The 17,397-nt window shown below is 44.9% G+C and overlaps 1 long non-coding RNA gene across 1 annotated transcript in view; it reads right to left on the bottom strand.

Moving 5' to 3' along the window:
- Nucleotides 1-17,397, bottom strand: part of LOC114680202 (uncharacterized) — a 191,018-nt gene that overhangs the window by 56,207 nt on the left and 117,414 nt on the right. The window contains exon 4 of the long non-coding RNA XR_013397146.1: nucleotides 10,641-10,719. This is a non-coding gene — a long non-coding RNA (uncharacterized LOC114680202). The remainder of the gene's footprint in view (nucleotides 1-10,640; nucleotides 10,720-17,397) is intronic.

Raw genomic sequence — 17,397 nt, forward strand, 5'->3', positions numbered from 1 at the left:
CCCATATGTGTATGTTGAATGAAGGAATAAATAGAACCCGGTTTTTCACAGCTTTGCAGTAACATCTTAGAGATACTTGAATTATAGAAGCCTATGTCTGAAAACCTTTATCTCCTTTATCTTGTAGAATTCTGTTTTGGGAGCTTCTGGTCAAATCAACCTCTCTTCACCCTGTGACTTCTGAAGGAAACTGCTGCCTGTCCTTGGCTTCTAACAAATGGGGCTCTTTAGTCCTGTTGCCCCCAGTATCCTGAGCCCTGGACACCAGAATTTCAAGGCACTCATTTTTCTCTGTCTTTCTTTCCTGTTTTTCTGTATTTCCATCTGGCCTCGCCACTGCCCCAGGTCTTGTCTAACACAAGCTCCTGGCTGCACATAGAAAGATGCAGGCAATGAGGTGATGAATAAGGAAAGGGGGAAACTTCTTTGCAAATTCTAAACATTGAACATAGAGAAATAAGAATTTCTCGGTGCTTTCCTCCCATAGCACAAATGGAACTCCTGAGAAAAGAGGTGTGGACTCTTGGACAAACCCTGCCATATGTACTCGTTTCTTCCCTAGTACCTTTGCTTATGCTGCACACACACATGCATGCCTACATGCACGCACCCACATCTGCATGCATACATGCACACACACACACCTGAAATGCCAACCTCTAACATCAGATCAACCCCATATCTCAAGACCCATGGCTTCCTTGCTGCTTATTCTCATCACACCACCTAACATTGCTTTTTCTTCCTTGAAATTCTCTAACATTTATAGTCTATAGCAATCTCTATCACTGAGGGTCCCAGCAGGAAACAGATGGCAACTCAGCAGGGTATTTGAAGTGATGCTTTATGGAAGGTCTGTTTACAGAGGTTGGAGCAAGAGTTAAAGGGACTGGGTTATTCCAGATGCCCTGGGAAGAAGATGCCAAGACACCATTAAACATGCAAGGATTTTTTTTTAGGGGAAATGCCTGTGACAGAAAATGGGGAGGGGCCCAGGGAAAGCTGTAAGAACAGTCAGACCATGATGCAAGTCTGACCTTGAAGGAAGGACAGAGGAATAGAAGGTTAGATGGAAGCATCCTAAAGAATGATGCAGTCTAAGGCAAGTTCAGGAGTCCTCAAGCCACACTGGTCACCAGAGGAGTCCCATGCCTCCCAAGAATGTATCTTCCTTAGTGTACCTGCCACATTCATTCTTTAGCTGAAAGCAGCCCATGGGAAATGTAGCCTCTGTGAAAACGGGATGCTGGATCTCAGAGCCACAGCAACTGCCTTTATTGGTTATTTGTGTGCCCTATAGTTAGAATTCCCCAAGGCACATTCTCATGGCTGCTACAGTCCACCCCTTGCGCTGAGCAAACCTTCTCCACACAGATTTGGGCAGCAGCTGGTTTCATAATTTCGAGTCCAGTGGGCCTTTCTTCCTAAGTAAGAACCAGGAGAGGGAGGTTAGTAGGATGAACTGTTGCCCTCCCTTTGCAATTGACCTTAGGCCACAACTAATGCCATTCTCCCCTTTCCCCATTGTCCCTTTTAAAGTTTCCTCAACCTCAGCAATCTTAGTGGTTTACGTGGGTTCCACATGTATTCTTTCCTGCTCCCATTGTGTAAAACCAGATCTGATTCTTCCTGCTAATCAAGGACACTGCTCCTCTCCTTGCCTACTATCCATGGGCACAATAAATCCAAGCTGTAACTTGTAGTTCAATGGGAACTTCCTGTGACCTCTGGCAAAGGTGCCTCTTCAGCAGTCAGAACTTCCAACCCTGCAGAACCCAAGGTTTCAGGGACATGGAGCATCCCCCAGTGGGTCATTGGTATGATGGTAAGTGGAGCCACTCCTGCCTCTACAGCTTGGTTCTGGGGCCCTCGCTTCCTTCTTATGGAAGACATAGTACCATAAATGCCAATGGTTTAAAAAATGGACTGCATCATAAATAATGGTATCTTATTCCTTCAGAATGTTTCCTCTCAGCTGGGGCTTCAACTGTGCCTCTGGAGGGCTGTCCCAGTGTTGCAAGAGCATGGCTGCCTATGAGCAGGAGTCTGTGATAAAACCATTGGTTCCCTAGTCATGGTCCCACTCTCACACCTCACTCAAGGTGACATGGATCCTCTGGTCAGATACTGTGCTGTTGTGAGATTCCATGCCTATGAATCAGGCATTCTGAAAGCCCCCAGATAAAAATGCTGGCTGAGGATTTGTGGGCGGGAAAGGCAAACCCATCCCCAGAAAAGGTATCTGTCCCTGGAGAAGGATTCACTGGCTCTTCCAGAATGGACGGGAGCCAGTGTAGTCAACTTGTCACTGTGCAGTCAATTGGTTTCCTTAAGGAATAGTGCCTGGTTGAATTGGACTCTTGCTAACAATGTGGACCTTCAGAAGCAGCAGTAGCTAGATCAGCCTTGATAAGTGAAAGTCCACGCTATTAAGTTCACACATATCTTCCTCTCTAATGCTATAGCCACTCCACTCATGAGTCCGTCGTGTCAATGTGGGATGGCTTATTATCAAGGCTGGCTGCAAGGAACTGAATGTGCACCCTCATCTCCTCCAAAATTCATGTTTAAGTCCTAACCTCCAAGGTGAGGATATCAGAAGGTGGAGTCTTTGGGGGATAATTAAATCATGAAGGTGAACCGCTTATGAATACGTTAGTGCTTTTATAAAAGAAGCCCCAGGCAGTTCATTCTCCTCTCCTACCACATAAGAACACAGCAAGAAGGCACCATCTATGAACCAGAAAGTTGATCTTTATCAGACATGGAATCTGGTTCCCAAGCTAGGACTTCACAGCCTCCAGAACTGTGAGAAATAAATTTCTGTTGTTTATAAGCCACCCAGTTCATGGTATTTTGTTATAGCAGCCTCAACAAACTAAAACACTGACCAATGTCAACAGGTCAAGTCCTTTTGTCTACTCAGTTACCTAGTTGATAGCAGATACTTAGTGGTGAACATATGATTCAAAATCCTTATACTTGGTACCCATTCCCATATGTCTGTCACATGCTTCTACCCACGTTGCCTTGCCTCTAGTCCTTTTCTTTCCAGACCCCTAACCAGGTAATTGACCGCTTTCCATTTCCATACAAAGTAGATGACCAGGTGCACTGCTCAAAGCTTCACCCACTGGGAAGATTTTTCCCTCTCTACTGCCTTTTGGGGTCACCCTAAATGTGGGGGAAATGCAGCCACTCTCCATTTTTGGCTTGCACACATGTACTGAGTTGATCCACCTGTAAACCAAGAGTAAACTATGTTGCTTCCTCTTCCAGCTGATCATACAGGATTCCTCTCTATGGCCACAGGCACAAGCTGGGAAAATCCAACTGTGGTGGGTGACCAGGAGGTCTAGCAAGTTAGTCATGCCCTCAGGTCCTACTCAAGCTCAACACCACATGTAATATTTCCACACCACAATAGATGGGTACTGGGCCTGTCTGACTTTATAACTTGGTAGCTCTGACAGAGCCCAGCTCATAATAGGCAGTTCTGGATGCATTGCCACTTGGTGTCCATGGCCATGTTCTGTTTCCACTAGGACCCAGTAACATGCCAAGAGCTATTTCTTAAAGGATGCATGATTCTCTACCGCAGATGGCATGACATGGGTCCAGGGTCTCAATGGCCTGTGCTGTGGCTCTCCCACCAGGGCTTCCCAACCCAACTTTTCACCTCTTCCTCCTCCAAACCATTACTCCCTGTCCCCTTTCATCTTTTTTTTAAGACTCTATTCATTGACCTAATTAACATTGTATTCGTTTTCTAGGGCTTCCATAAAAAAGTACTAAGTGGCTTAATTAAACAACAGAAACTTACTGTCTCACGATTCTGAAGGCTGGAATCAAAATCAAGGTGTGGATAGAGTTGGTTTTTTCGGAGGGCTATGCAGGCGAATCTGTTCCACGCCTCTGTCTTAGCTTCTGCTGGTATGCTGGCAATCTTGGTGTGCACTGTCTTGCAGAAGCACTCCCTCAGCTTCTGCATGAATCTTCATGTGGCCTTCTCCCTTTTTAGAGGGACACCAGCCACATTCGGTTAGAGGGCCACCCTTTCCCAGTATGGCCTCATCATAACTAATTACATCTGCAACAATCCTGTTTCCAAATAAGGTCACATTCTGAGGCCATGGGGGTTAGGATGTCAACAAATAAATTTGACGTTATTTAACCCATTTAATTTAAACCATAAAAAGCAACTTGATGTTCCCTCATCATTGAGCACCTCCCTCTGATGCTTTCTTTGCCCTGGGATGGAGACAACTGTCTCCCAGATCAGCCGGACATTGCTTTTCTTCAAATGGGGAGCTCTCAGTTGGACTGGTGATGAGCAGAAAGCCCCAGGGCCAATGGCCTTCAGAGTCCAGGCCAGGAACATGGCTCATCACAGGCCTTGCCCTATCCAGACCCTCTCCATCCCAGGAGAGTGGGGTGCCCTGAAGCCTCCCACCCTGCTGGGCCTCAGCCCAGCTAATTCCCCACCGAGGCCCTTCTCCACGCTTGACCTTATCACTCCACATTTCAATGTCTTCTTGCCAGACATAGCGTGAAAAGATGCTTTTTAAAAGAAACTAGGCTAGGTGCAGTGGCTCATGCATGTAATCCCAGCACTTTGGGAGGCCAAGGCCAGGAGTTCAAGGCAGAGCAGTGAGTTATAATTGTGCCACTGTACTCCAGACTGGGTGACAGAGCAAGACCTTGTCTCATAAAAAATTAAATTAAATAACTGAAACTGTGTTATGGACTAAGTGTTTGTGTCTCCCCCACCCCCATCTCCCCTGAATAACCCAAATGCATTTGTTGAAATCCTGAATCCCCAGTGTGATGGTATTAGGAGATGGGGACTCTGCGAGGTGATTAGGGCCTGAGGGTGCAGCTCTCATGATAAGATTGGTGCCCTTATAAGAAGAAATTCTCTTTTTCTGAGTACTTATCAATGATAGACTGAATAAAGAAAGTGTGGTACATATACACCATGGAATACTCTGCAGCCATAAAAGAGGCCGAGATCATGTCCTTTGCCTGGACCTGAATGGAGCTGGAAGCCATTATCCTTAGCAAACTAACACAGGAACAGAAAACCAAATGCTGCACGTACTCACTTATAAGTGGGAGCTAAATGAGGGGTGGGAGGAGGGATAGGATTAGGAAAAATAATTTATGAGTACCAGGCTCCATACCTGGGTGATGAAATAATGTGTACAACAAACCCTCATGACACAAGTCTACTTATGTGACAAACCTGCACATGTATCCCCGAACCTCAAATAAAAGTTAAAAACAAGAGAAGAAACCTGAGAGAACCTGCTTCCAGTCTCCTGTCTCTCTTTGCGCTCCACCTTGTTAAGATACAATGAGAAGACCTCTGTCTGCAAACTGGAAAGGAGCCTTCCCCAGACCCTGGATCTGCAGGCAACTTGATCTTGGACTTCCCAGCTTCCAGAACTGTGAGAAATAGGCATATGGTGTTTAAGCCAGCCAGTCTATGGTAATTTGTTATGGTAGTCTGAGCCGACTGAAACAAGCTATGCCTCCCTAAAAACCATGCAGCTGGACAGAGCTGTGAAAGAGCCCAGGTGACTTCAGAATCCCCACACACACCCTTTCATCATTCGCATTAGGCCTTTGGAAACTTCCATTTCAGGGAATTGCCTGTCCCTAAACAGCATTATAAACAGGCAGCATAATATAATATAGAGAGCACTGAGCTAGGAATCAGGGCACCTAGGGTCCAGCCCAGGTTCTGTTATTAGGCACCTGGGTGACGCTGGGCAAGTCACTTCAGCTCCATGATTCTCATCTGTAAAGCAAGCAGGCAGGCCCATGACTATTCCATGGTCTCTAAGTTGCCTTCAAGCATGAAGGCCAATGGCTCAAGCCTATCTGACCATTAATTTGTCCAATCAGAAAGGGATATATTTGCATAGTCAGGGAAGCTTGTTTTTAAAACTACCCCTTTTCTCTGAAAGTAATTGTGAAAGTGCAGAGAGAAGACCCTTTGGTTCTTGTTTAAAATTCAGGATCTTGAGTATTTTTCTTAAATATGGTTCCTAGTTATCTGTTACTGCATAACAAGCTATCCCATAATGTAGTGGCTCAAAACAAAATGCACCACCTTTCACAACTCTGGATTGACTGAGCTCAGTTGCATGGTTCTTGCTTGGGGTCTCTCATGCAGTTACAGTCAGGTGGAGCTGGAGCTGAGGTCACTGAAGGCTCAGCTGGGCTGGACATCCAAGATCCCCTCCCAAAGGCTGTCAGTTGATGCTGGCTGCCAGGCAGCCTCTCAGGCGGGGCACTAAGCAGAGCCCCTTCATGTGACCTCTCCATGTGTCTTGGGCTTCACCCACTGAGGGGTGAGTTCTGAGAGGAAGTGTCCCCAAGGGTGAGTGTTTACAAAAGAGAAGCAGAAACCACAAAGCTCCTATGACCTGGCCTTGGAAAACCCAGAACATCATTTCCACCACATTCTGTTGATCAGACAAGTCACTAAAGGCAACACAGATTCAAGGGGAGAGGAATTCATTCCACTTCTTAATGGAGAAGTGTCAAGGTCCCACTGCAGAAGAGTGTATCCCCTCTAAGCATCAAATTCTCCTTTTGCAAAATAGTGTCTCTAAACCAAGATCAGACTCCCATCCCCTTTTATTCTTCCAAGAAATTACTCCTGCCAGTTCTTCAATACTCAAGAGAACCCCATTCTCCCTGGCTCACTTCTCTTCTCCCCTACACATCCAAAATCACATGTACCCTTTCTGCCCCTTCTTAACTTGGGACATCCCCCAGCCATCGCCTCTCTCAATGTCCCCTCATCTTAGAATAATAGCACCAGCACCACCTCTTCCTGTCTGGGGAGGTCAGGTCAGCAAGTGACTGGATGCGAGGGTGTGGTAGGCACCTCTGATGGCCCAGGTGTGCCAGCAGTGACTGGCAAAGCCACCCTTCTGAACCAAGAGCAGAATCCAGAGAAGGAAAGCATGTATCTTGTGAACATTTATTATACGACAAGAGTGAGTGAGCAGGAAGCTTACGGCCACCATTAGTGTACAATGAAGCAATTCCAGAGTTGATGCATTTCAGCAATTTCACATCTACAAAACCCTCTGCCCAAAGGAAGCCAAATCTTGCTCTGTGTGTGTGCGCGCGCGCACGCGTGTGTGCTCAAGTTTCAGAAACTCCAAATGTCTTTGGAATCTTCATATGGATCTAGGAATTCCATGGGGTCCTACCCCCTAAGCCATGTATCATGGAACTCTTCCTTCCTGGAAGGCCACAAAATATCCAATCTTGCTCACAGGATGAGCTCCCAGAGTTAGCCCTCTGGCCAAGCCCTGGGAGTGATCTGATTGTATCTCAGATGTCTCAAAGTGTCCTAATAAGAACTGAACCACCCTGCTAGTTTCAGTAGAAAGGATCCCTGTTCCCATCACCATTCCCTTGTAAAGAGGCCAGCCCCAGAGAACACTTTCATTATCTAATCATCTTAACTTGCATAATTATTTCCCTAAAAGTACAATTAGCAGATACACTTCTGGGATTTAAATATATAGATAGCACAGGCTAATAAAAATAATTGTATCACATAAGGGAAAAGAAGCTAAAAAAAGAAAAGAGAGATAGTAAAAGATTTAGGAAAAGATGCAGGCAGAAGTGAAACAAACAGAGCAGTTGTGAGGAAAAGCAGGGGGAATGAATGGGAAGGAGAAGGCAGAGAGAGAGAGAGAGATGGCTAGAAGAATAAGTGGTAAAACCCCATGAAAAAGCATTTCCGACCCTCCATCCCAGCAGCAGGCGGGGCCAGAGGTCCATGTGCTGGTCAGAGAACCCCATAGAAAGAATCCCAGCCAAGATCTCCAACTCAGGACACTGCTCCTGCCCCACCTTCCTCTGCCTCCCCAGTGCCTTATCCTCAGTGCCTCCCTCACTGCCTCATCTCTCCTGGATGACAGCTTGTCTGATGATGAGGATGCTGCCTCCTAGGCCCCACCCTCAGTTCCAGAAACCAGAACTTTTAGAGAAGTAACCTTTCCTGCCCCAGTACCCTGGTGGGGCTTCTGGACACTGCACTACAGGCTAAGCCCCATGTCCTGGGATCCCACGTGTGTGGGAATAGGCATCAGGCAGCCAATTGCACTCACTGCTCCTTCTTACAGCCCTATAGGATATGAGCATGCAATTCAGAACGTACTCGGGGGACCAGAAGACCCATGGCAGTGATGAAATTCCTCACTTCCTGCAGTCACAGAGGAGACGTGGTGAGGACTAAGCCCAGGATCTGACAGTAAGGGCTGCAGAGCTGTGGAGCCCGTTAATTCTCATCCCTACCAGACCTCTAATGACAAGGTAAGGGCACTGGTGAAGAGGCAGGGGCACTCGGAAATCAGATGGGGAGCTTTAACTGACAGAGCAGACAAATTCCATCTGCCAAATTCCCCTATACCTTCCTAGCTCTCCAGGATGGGGTGTTAACAGCTCCATGCAGCTGGCCCCAGGGCCATGAACCATCCATCACATGCTGCCCACACTGCTGTCATCAGTCCCTTTGTAAATTAAGCATCTTAAAATTATCCCGGGGTGAGTATGCCAGCTGTTTCCTGTGGGTGCCCTAACTGATATAGGTGTTAATAAATGTTAAGAGGGGAACAGAGTGCTATGGCCTAATACATTTGGAAAAGTCATGGCGAAACCTAACCAGGTTTTCCAACTGCAGAGTTTAGTCAAATACTGAAGGTACTGAGATATAAATGTGCTTTTTATTCCTGTTTCAGTAGGAGACTCAAAAGAAGAATTGGAAACCCTAATCCAAAACTAAGAAGTTAGATGTTAGCTAATCTTCATCTCAGTCTGGTTCCCAGTGCCTCACAGTAGAGTTAAGAGTACTTTATGTTTCAGAGGAAAAACAACAACAGAGGCTGATACCAAACACACAAAAGGCAACCCCCAACTGAGATTTAGTTCAAGAGATGGAGATCAACTAAAGAGGAAGGGTAGGATTTCCCAGGCCCTTGGGTGATGTGTGGGGATAGACAGAGATGGGTATCTTGGAGCAGCAGGACCTGAGCCCCAATTCCAACAGTTCCATAGGGTGGCCTGAGTTCCAATGGAAGCTCCAGTAGCCTGGTGCCCAAGGGAAACAGACATGGAGTCAGTGACTTGAGAACCTTGGCCAAGATCCCTGTGCCCAATGTTGGCGTGGAAACAACAGAGCCATCCACTGTACAGGGCTCTCATCAGTGACCATAAGGGACTTGTGGCCAGAGGCTCATCCCCAAACTTCCTATGGCTGTCATCTCCCCAGAGACCCTGTGAAATCCCAGAGAAAGGGGAAACATAAGTCAGATTGATCTGTTGCCAGTTAGAGGGAAGCAGAGGTCATCCCTAGATGCCTGGCTATGACCCCTGGATTCCATCATGGTGCAGGTGCATTCCACCATGGTGCATGTGCATTCCATCATGGTGCGGGCGCATTCCATCATGGTGCATGTGCATTCCATCATGGTGCGGGTGCATTCCATCATGGTGCATGTGCATTCCATCATGGTGCAGGTGCATTCCATCATGGTGCATGTGCATTCCATCATGGTGCGGGCGCATTCCACCATGGTGCATGTGCATTCCATCATGGTGCGGGCGCATTCCATCATGGTGCAGGTGCATTCCACCATGGTGCATGTGCATTCCATCACGGTGCGGGCGCATTCCATCATGGTGCAGGTGCATTCCATCATGGTGTGGGTGCATTGCATCATGGTTCATGGGCTCTTATCAGTAGAGCTTCCAATCTGCTTGTTGATTTAATGGCTTAATTCCAAGTGGTTGGAAATGTAAGCCCTAATGCAAGGATAATGGGCAGAAAATTGTAGGGGCGGTGTTCCTTCCTATATTTGCCAGTCATAGCTCTCACTGTGTAGTCCAAATGGCACAGCCAATTTGTCCAACACTGATAAATTACATGGAAAACCAACCAACTGTTCCAATCACTCCTCATCAACTAAGATCTAGAAAGAAGAGCTGTTCTTACCTACCCACCTTATGGAAGTCTATTTTCTGGCCTCCTTCCCTCTCTCCCAGAGGTATCCTCTGCTCCTTGTGCCCCAGGCTCAGCATTGGACTCGATAGTCCCATGTGCTAGACCTGGAATTACTAATTAAGTCAACAGGCCTTCATGGAACGCCTGCCACGTTAGGCAACAAAGGGCATACAACAGATTGCACAGTATTTTTTTTTTTTGTACCAAAATGCATACTAGGTTTTCTTATTAAAATGCTAAATTGAGCATGTGAAACCCTCTAATTTGATGAAATAAATGATAAAAGCCAGCAGGGACACAGAGAATGAGACAGAAGTCAGTAGCAGATAAGATATTTCAGCCCACTTTTTCAAGGTGGGGTGGGAGAAGAGGAGCAACAACTGTCCTTGCAGAGTTGAGAAAGCTGTGCTCTGAGAGCCTGCAGAGGGTGCCTGTGAGGCAGGAGCCAATTCACCCAGCAAAGCCCACAGAAGACTTGGCATTGGGAGGCAGCAGGTAAAGACAGTGGAGGGGCTGAGCTGAGAAGGAGATGTTGGTTGAAGTCAGTGTGCAGAACAATTAGACCCCCAGGTCTCCTCCAACCCCGAAAAGCCACCTCTCTACTTACCCTGCCCAGATGGTGGAGCAGAGGCTGATCCTCTAGTTCTATTGAACTGGAAAAGCTACAAGTACAAATGCAGGAACACCTGGAAAAGCAGAAGACAGAGTTGAGTCTCAGAGTTAAAAACAGACATGAAATTCTCTATCTTGAATAGTAACAAACATGCTCTCTAACTCTGTTTTTCTACCCAGGTCCAAGAATCGAAACAGGTAGGTATACAAACAATAATAGAGATGAGATAAAAAAAAAAAAAAAAAAAAAGAAAGAAAGAAAGAGAGAGAAAGAGACAGATGGAGAGAGACAGAGAGAGAGACAGAGAGAGAGAAGAGAGAGAGAGATCCTGATAAGCAGCTGACTTTTTTGAAGAAAGAGAATTCTCCTGTCTCCTCACACCAAAAATTAAAAAGATCTATATCCTGCTTGGTGCTTGATCACCCTACAGGAAAGCCAATAAGAAGTCCTCCTCCTCTAATATGCATCATACACACACACACACACACACACACAGAGAGAGAGAGAGAGAGAGAGAGAGAGAGAGAGAGAGATTCCAGTGATTTTTTGGGATATAGATGACAATTACGGAATATGGAAAACAACCACCAAAATTAACAGAACCAAAAACTAAAGAAAACAATGCAGAGAGCAGAATAAATTTTCCAAAAAAACTTTACTTAATATCACTTAATGTAGAAGAGAAAATATCGCAGCCATTGAGCAAAAAACAAAGGATGTAATTTTTAAAAAGAACAAAGAACAGAAAACACTCTTGGAAGGTAAAAGTGTGATAGCTAAAATCAAAAATGTAATAGGATCATTGAAAGACAAAGTCAAAGAGATCACCCATAATGAAGAAAATAAGAGACAAAGACGAAAAGTAGAAAATAAATTTAGAAGATAATCCAAGAAGTTCAACAATTATCTAATGGACATTGCAGAAACAGAGAACAGATAAAAATAAAAGAAAATCATCTAATATGTGCTACAGAAACATTTTCCAATGAACTGACATGAGTCCCCTGTTTGAAATGATTCTGATTGCCCAACATATTAAGTAAAGACCTCTCATCAAGGTTCCTCATCATGAAATTTTAGAAAAACAGAGCTAAAAATAATCCCTTAAATTCTTCCAGAAAGGAAAAATATCACATCAAAAGATGTGAAATAAGAATGACAACTGACTTTTCAGTAACCACAGGGGAAGACAGAAGACAAAATTCTGAGGGAAATTTATTTTCCATCTAGAATTGATTTTCCAACTAAACCACAAATTCAGTGTGAGTATAGACTAAAGACATTTTTAGACCTCCAAGGCACATTCAGCATCTCAGGAAGCCCCTAGATATGTAGCAGAAGATATGGAGATGAAATCCAAAAAAGAGAAAAACATGGATCCCAGGAAACAGGGCTCCAGACAAGAGAAAGGAAAAGCTAAGTCCTCAGATGATAGAAAAGGAGAGTCCCACATGGTGGCTTTGCAGCAGGCCCAGAGAGCAGTTCCAGATGGAACTGGTTCTGTGGAACATCATAGAGCCATAGCAATTGGAGGTCTAGTGTGATTTTCCAGTCTTCTGTGGATGCGCAGCAGTGTCATGAGTCTTTACGTGTGTGTGTTCCTCTCCCATTCACAGCCTTCCCTGATCTCCTTCAACTATAACCTATTCCCTTCCCCTTCCCCTCACCATTGTCCTTCATAGGGGAAGGAATGTCTGACCTCAAATCTTTCTGGTTCAAAGCCAATCCCTTCACCTCTGCTCTTGATCATCCCTTCACATCTCAATCACTTGCGCCCATTCACTTTGCATTATATAGGCATCTCTCTCCCGACTTGCTCCTTCCTTTCAAGTCTAAAAATCTATGTCACTTGTAATTATCACCTTATCTTTCCCTTTCTCTTCTATTCTGAACTTACCGGAGTGGGGGAAAGGTCTGCACTCATTGTCCCCACTTTCTTACCTCCTAGTCATTCTTTAATGTAAACGTGCTGTGATGTGTTTCCACTCACATCTAGCCAGGGACTATTCTTGCCATGGACACCTCCAAACTCAAACAAATGCTTCTCAGCTCTTATCTGACTTTATTATTTGGCGCATGTGGTTCCTGTGACTGAGAATTCTTTCCTTTCTCTCTCTCTGTGAGCACATCCTGTTTGATTCTTTCTCTGTCCTTTTGGGCAGTCCATCCACTCATCCAGAATACATTCATTGAGCACCTACTCTGTGCAAGGCTGGGCACAGAGCTCACAGGCTGATGGAGGAAACAGCCACGGAAACCAGCACATTCTGTAAAGTGCTGCAGATGCAGTGAGGAGGAAACCAGCACATTCTGTAAAGGAGGTCACAGGGGATCCAGGGGAGCACAGAAGAGACAATTGTTCCCACTTAGGGAAGAGCTTCAGAGGGAGCTGAAGGATGACTGAGCACCCTCCGGAAAGACAAGCAGAGCCATGCAGACCTGAAGAAATTGCTAAGGAAGCAAATGTTGGTGGCCTGACACGGCCCAGGACCCCAGCCCCTGGGAGATGTGTGGAGTGGCTGGAGGACAAAGGTGGGAGGTCTTCCAATCACCTGATCCTCGTCCTCCACTAGCTCCCTGAAGACGGTGTCCCATCATGGTCCCCCTGTCCCTCTTTTCTTTCCTGCTCACAATCCACTCCCTGGGGGTCTCTCATTCACCACCTTCTAGATGCATGAAATGGAACCCATTCTCCTCCTGTGCTCTCTGTTATTGTTAATGGTATCATATCTCTCAGCGACCAAAGACACTTAGGATTCATCTGGACTCCCCTGTCCTTCCCCCCACACCTTGCCTCAGCAATATCCAAGCCCCATCAATCCCCACATCCCTCTCACATCCACCCTGTGGCCAGGCTCTCAGCATCTCCAAGGTGAACTATTATGAAGGCCTCTTAACTGCCTCAAACCTTATCCTCCCTCTCCATGCGAGCCACCAGGGGATCTTTCTAAAGCACAAATAGGGTAAGACTCTCTCCTTCATTTCCTCTCACCGCAGCAGGCCTCCTCACGCTTTCCCAAGGGAGCTCCCCTAATCTAGCAGAGCTGGGGGCCATACTCCGTCTGAGGGGACCAGACGGGAGCCCAGTCTGAAAGTTCTGCCAGGATCCACTCAGGCTGGTTCCAGTGTCAGGATAATTCTTTAAATTACCTATCTACAGAATCACTCAACCTCCTCCCCAAGGATGTTTAAGTACAACTGATGCCCCAGGAAGATGGCTCTGCATTTATTTCTCCTGGAGCTTTGCATTCTCTTTGACACACCACCTCATGCTGCCATAACCACCCATTTTCCCCACTGAGGAGCAGGGGAATGCCAGGTTCTCAGACCAGCACATAGGCCCTTCCAGTCTGGACCATGCCTGGCCCTCCATTACCACCTCTCACCTCTCCCCACCTTGGACTGTGTTCCAGCAACACACTTCTGTACCTCAGACTGTGTTCCAGCAATACACTTCTGTATCCTCACACTCTAGAACTGGGCCTGCGTAGAAAAACATTTCAGTAATTATCCTCTGGTTTGGAAACTGTCTTCAACCACAGGGCGCCTCTCACTTTAAAACTTCAGGGCTCCCAGCCTGAAATGGACTTCTAGAAAACTCACCATGTTGTATTGTTACTTTTATTAAAGTAACAAATTTCTCACTTTTTATAAAGTATACATGTTCTTCTTTTTTTTTTTTTACAAAAGTAATACAAGAAAAAACAAAAAATGCAACAACCCTCACACCCTCATTGCTGCCAGCATAAACCAACATTAACACTTAAACATCCTTTCAGACCTACTTCTATTCTCATAACTTTGTGATTTTCCATGTGTCCATCTGTGGCACAAAACAGTGAGCTCCTTAGGGGCCCGGTCTTACATGCCCAGCACCCACAGAATGCCTGATGTGTGCACTGAGGGGTAGGGACTCCCTAGAAGTTATGTCTCCAGTAGCAGGAGACCCCCCCGCTTCCTGCATGAGCCTCCTCTCCTTCATTGACCATCAGCTTTGAGCTCAAAGCCCTGGGCTCCTCCAGTCCCCCAGCTCCCTCCCCACTGCATCATCCACCCTCCCCACCTGTTCCTGTTCCCTAAGTTCCGCTCTGGGGCACAGATTTGGCAGATGAGACTCTGGCGGCCCTTCTAATTACAGGGGAATTGACAAGGTGGGGTGGAGAAGTGTATATTTTTAGCCGTGGGGAAGAGAAGGGAGATCAAGAGAGAATATGGTCTGTCGGAACTTTCCTCAGCTCCTGCTCCTGAGCTCAGCAGGATCCCAGGGTCTTGAACTTGAAAAGTTTTGGAAAGAAAGCAAGCAAGAAAGAAAAGTCTCTGGGGAGGGAGGGGAGGAAAACAGTTACCATTGATGTCAGAATATTTGTTTTGGAGAAATTTGCAAAACAGTGAAATGTGTTTACTGTTCAATGTGGGAGCGCTAACAAGAAATAGATACAGAGGCAGCATGATGCTAACTGCCTTTGACACTGGTGATGGCCCTTTGGTTGGAACAAATTCACCCAGTGCCGAAATGGATTATTTCACACGTCTGTTGTCTTGAGAGCCACCCTTTGCAAATATTCTAATGCCCAAATTGGCTTATCTGTCCACTTATTCATTTATTTGAAGGCAGATTGGTGTGAGGTATCAGGCAGGAAGAATCCTGCAAGGATCCAGGGGCTGGAGGCTGGGGAGGATGAGGTCAGCTGATGGGAACCACACCCAGCTCCAGGTGGAGCATTGCACTCTAGGGCCATCTTGGAGCAACGATACCCAAGAATCATTCTGACCTGCCAGTCAGAACAATACCATTCATTTAATCTGCCCTGCCATTGCTATTCATTTAATTTTCACAGCATACAAGGGGGAGGGAACTCTTATCATCCCAATTTAACAGATAAAGAACAGAGGCACACAGATGTAATGTCACCCAACATCAGTGACACTGTTTGGTGGCAGAGTTGGTATGTTGGCTGAAGTCCTTTGTCCCCCACTGCCTGACCCTTTCACATGTCCTAATCTTTGAGAAAGGAAATCAAAGCCCTTCTCTCCAGTCAACAAAGCCACACTTTGTCAATACAGCTCATGAAGGCCACCCACACTCGCCATCTCTCTCTCCACCTGGGCCTGCAGTACACCCAGACAGGCGAGCTGGTCCCTGTTCCTAGTTTTCATACAGACACAGGGTTTCGATTTAAGGTGTCTGGAGATTAGGCTAACACTGCCTATGATAATTAGAATAATAGTGTCTATTTACGTGTTTCTAGTGGTTGATTTTTTTAATGCTTCAAATGTATTTTTGAAAATAGGCAGCATTGATATAGTTCAGAAACGACAATCAGGTACCCACATCCATGACAACTCCCATTGACTGGTTAACAGCTTCCTGGGATGACCTCTGAGTTGAGATGGGTTCTGAATTCCAGATTTTGTGGGAAAGAATCCTGGAGTTAATACATACCATCTTCTATGAGCATGAAATGACTAAGGGATGGCTTGAGGGCTGCATGCAATAGAGTCACATTATAAACACATTTAACTCAGATGCACGCAATCATTCAGATTCTACAAAAGGGCAGAGAGAAAAGCAAATTTTTTAAGTGTGAGTGATTCTACCCACCCTTACATTCAGTGATCACATCCCTTTGAGTGAGGGAAGAATGGGCTGTCAACCTCATACATCTCCTGGCATGAGCATCTTACTACACTAAATGGGATTCTGGTGCTTGAAAGAAATAGCAAGTATTTTTCTAAAACACACCTGATAAAACAAAACTCTGATAAAAGAAATCAAAAACTAACTAAATGAAGACATGTTCCATGTTCATGGATAGGAAGACTCAATATTGTCAAAAAATCAATTCTTTCCAATTTGATCTCTGGATTCAATGCAGTCTCAATCAGAATCCCATCAACTTGTTTTGTGAATATTGACAAGCTGATTCTAAAGTTTATATGGAGAGGTAGAAGATCCAAAATGGCCAATATAAAATTGGAGAAGAACAAAGTCAAAGGACTGAAACTACCTGACTTCAAGATTTACAATAAAGCTACATTAGTCAAGACAATGGGCAAATTGATCAATGGAACAGAAGGGAGAATAGACCTACACAAATAGAAATAGACCTACACAGATTTAGTCATCTGATCTTTAACAAAGGAGCAATGGCAATGCAATGGAGAAAAGATAGTCTTTGCAAAGGAGTGCAAATTAAAATAATAAGATGCTACTTACTACCTACTACATTGGGGATTATTTTTAATATGAAAGTTAGGACAACATGCCTTGATAACAATTTTATAAAACATACCACAACTTTTAAAATATCCATCAATTCCACTTTAATTATTGGTGATTTGCACAATATAAAATAACAAGAGATGTTAATAAAATTAAGCTAATAGATATGTTCACTACAGCAATAACAACAACAACAGGAAATTCTAAAACAACCACAATATCCAATAATAAAAAGACAGTTCAATTTAGTACAATGTATACAGTCATTGAAAATTATGTTATAAATAATAATCTGAGAAAGTATTTATAACCTGAACAAAGCTATATTGCATTGTTGCTTTTGTGTAAATCCTGTAGGATTTTCTACAAAGACAGTTATACTAACTGACAAAAAAAAAAGTTCATGTATGGTAATAAAATCATAAAAAAGCATACTTTTATTCTCTTCTCCCAATATTTGTACATAGTTTATTTCTACATATTTGAGAAACTACACAATATTACTACTTTTGCATTAAACAATAAATT

The sequence above is a fragment of the Macaca mulatta genome, chromosome 8 (assembly GCF_049350105.2).
Source record: "Macaca mulatta isolate MMU2019108-1 chromosome 8, T2T-MMU8v2.0, whole genome shotgun sequence".
Taxonomy (NCBI): domain Eukaryota; kingdom Metazoa; phylum Chordata; class Mammalia; order Primates; family Cercopithecidae; genus Macaca; species Macaca mulatta.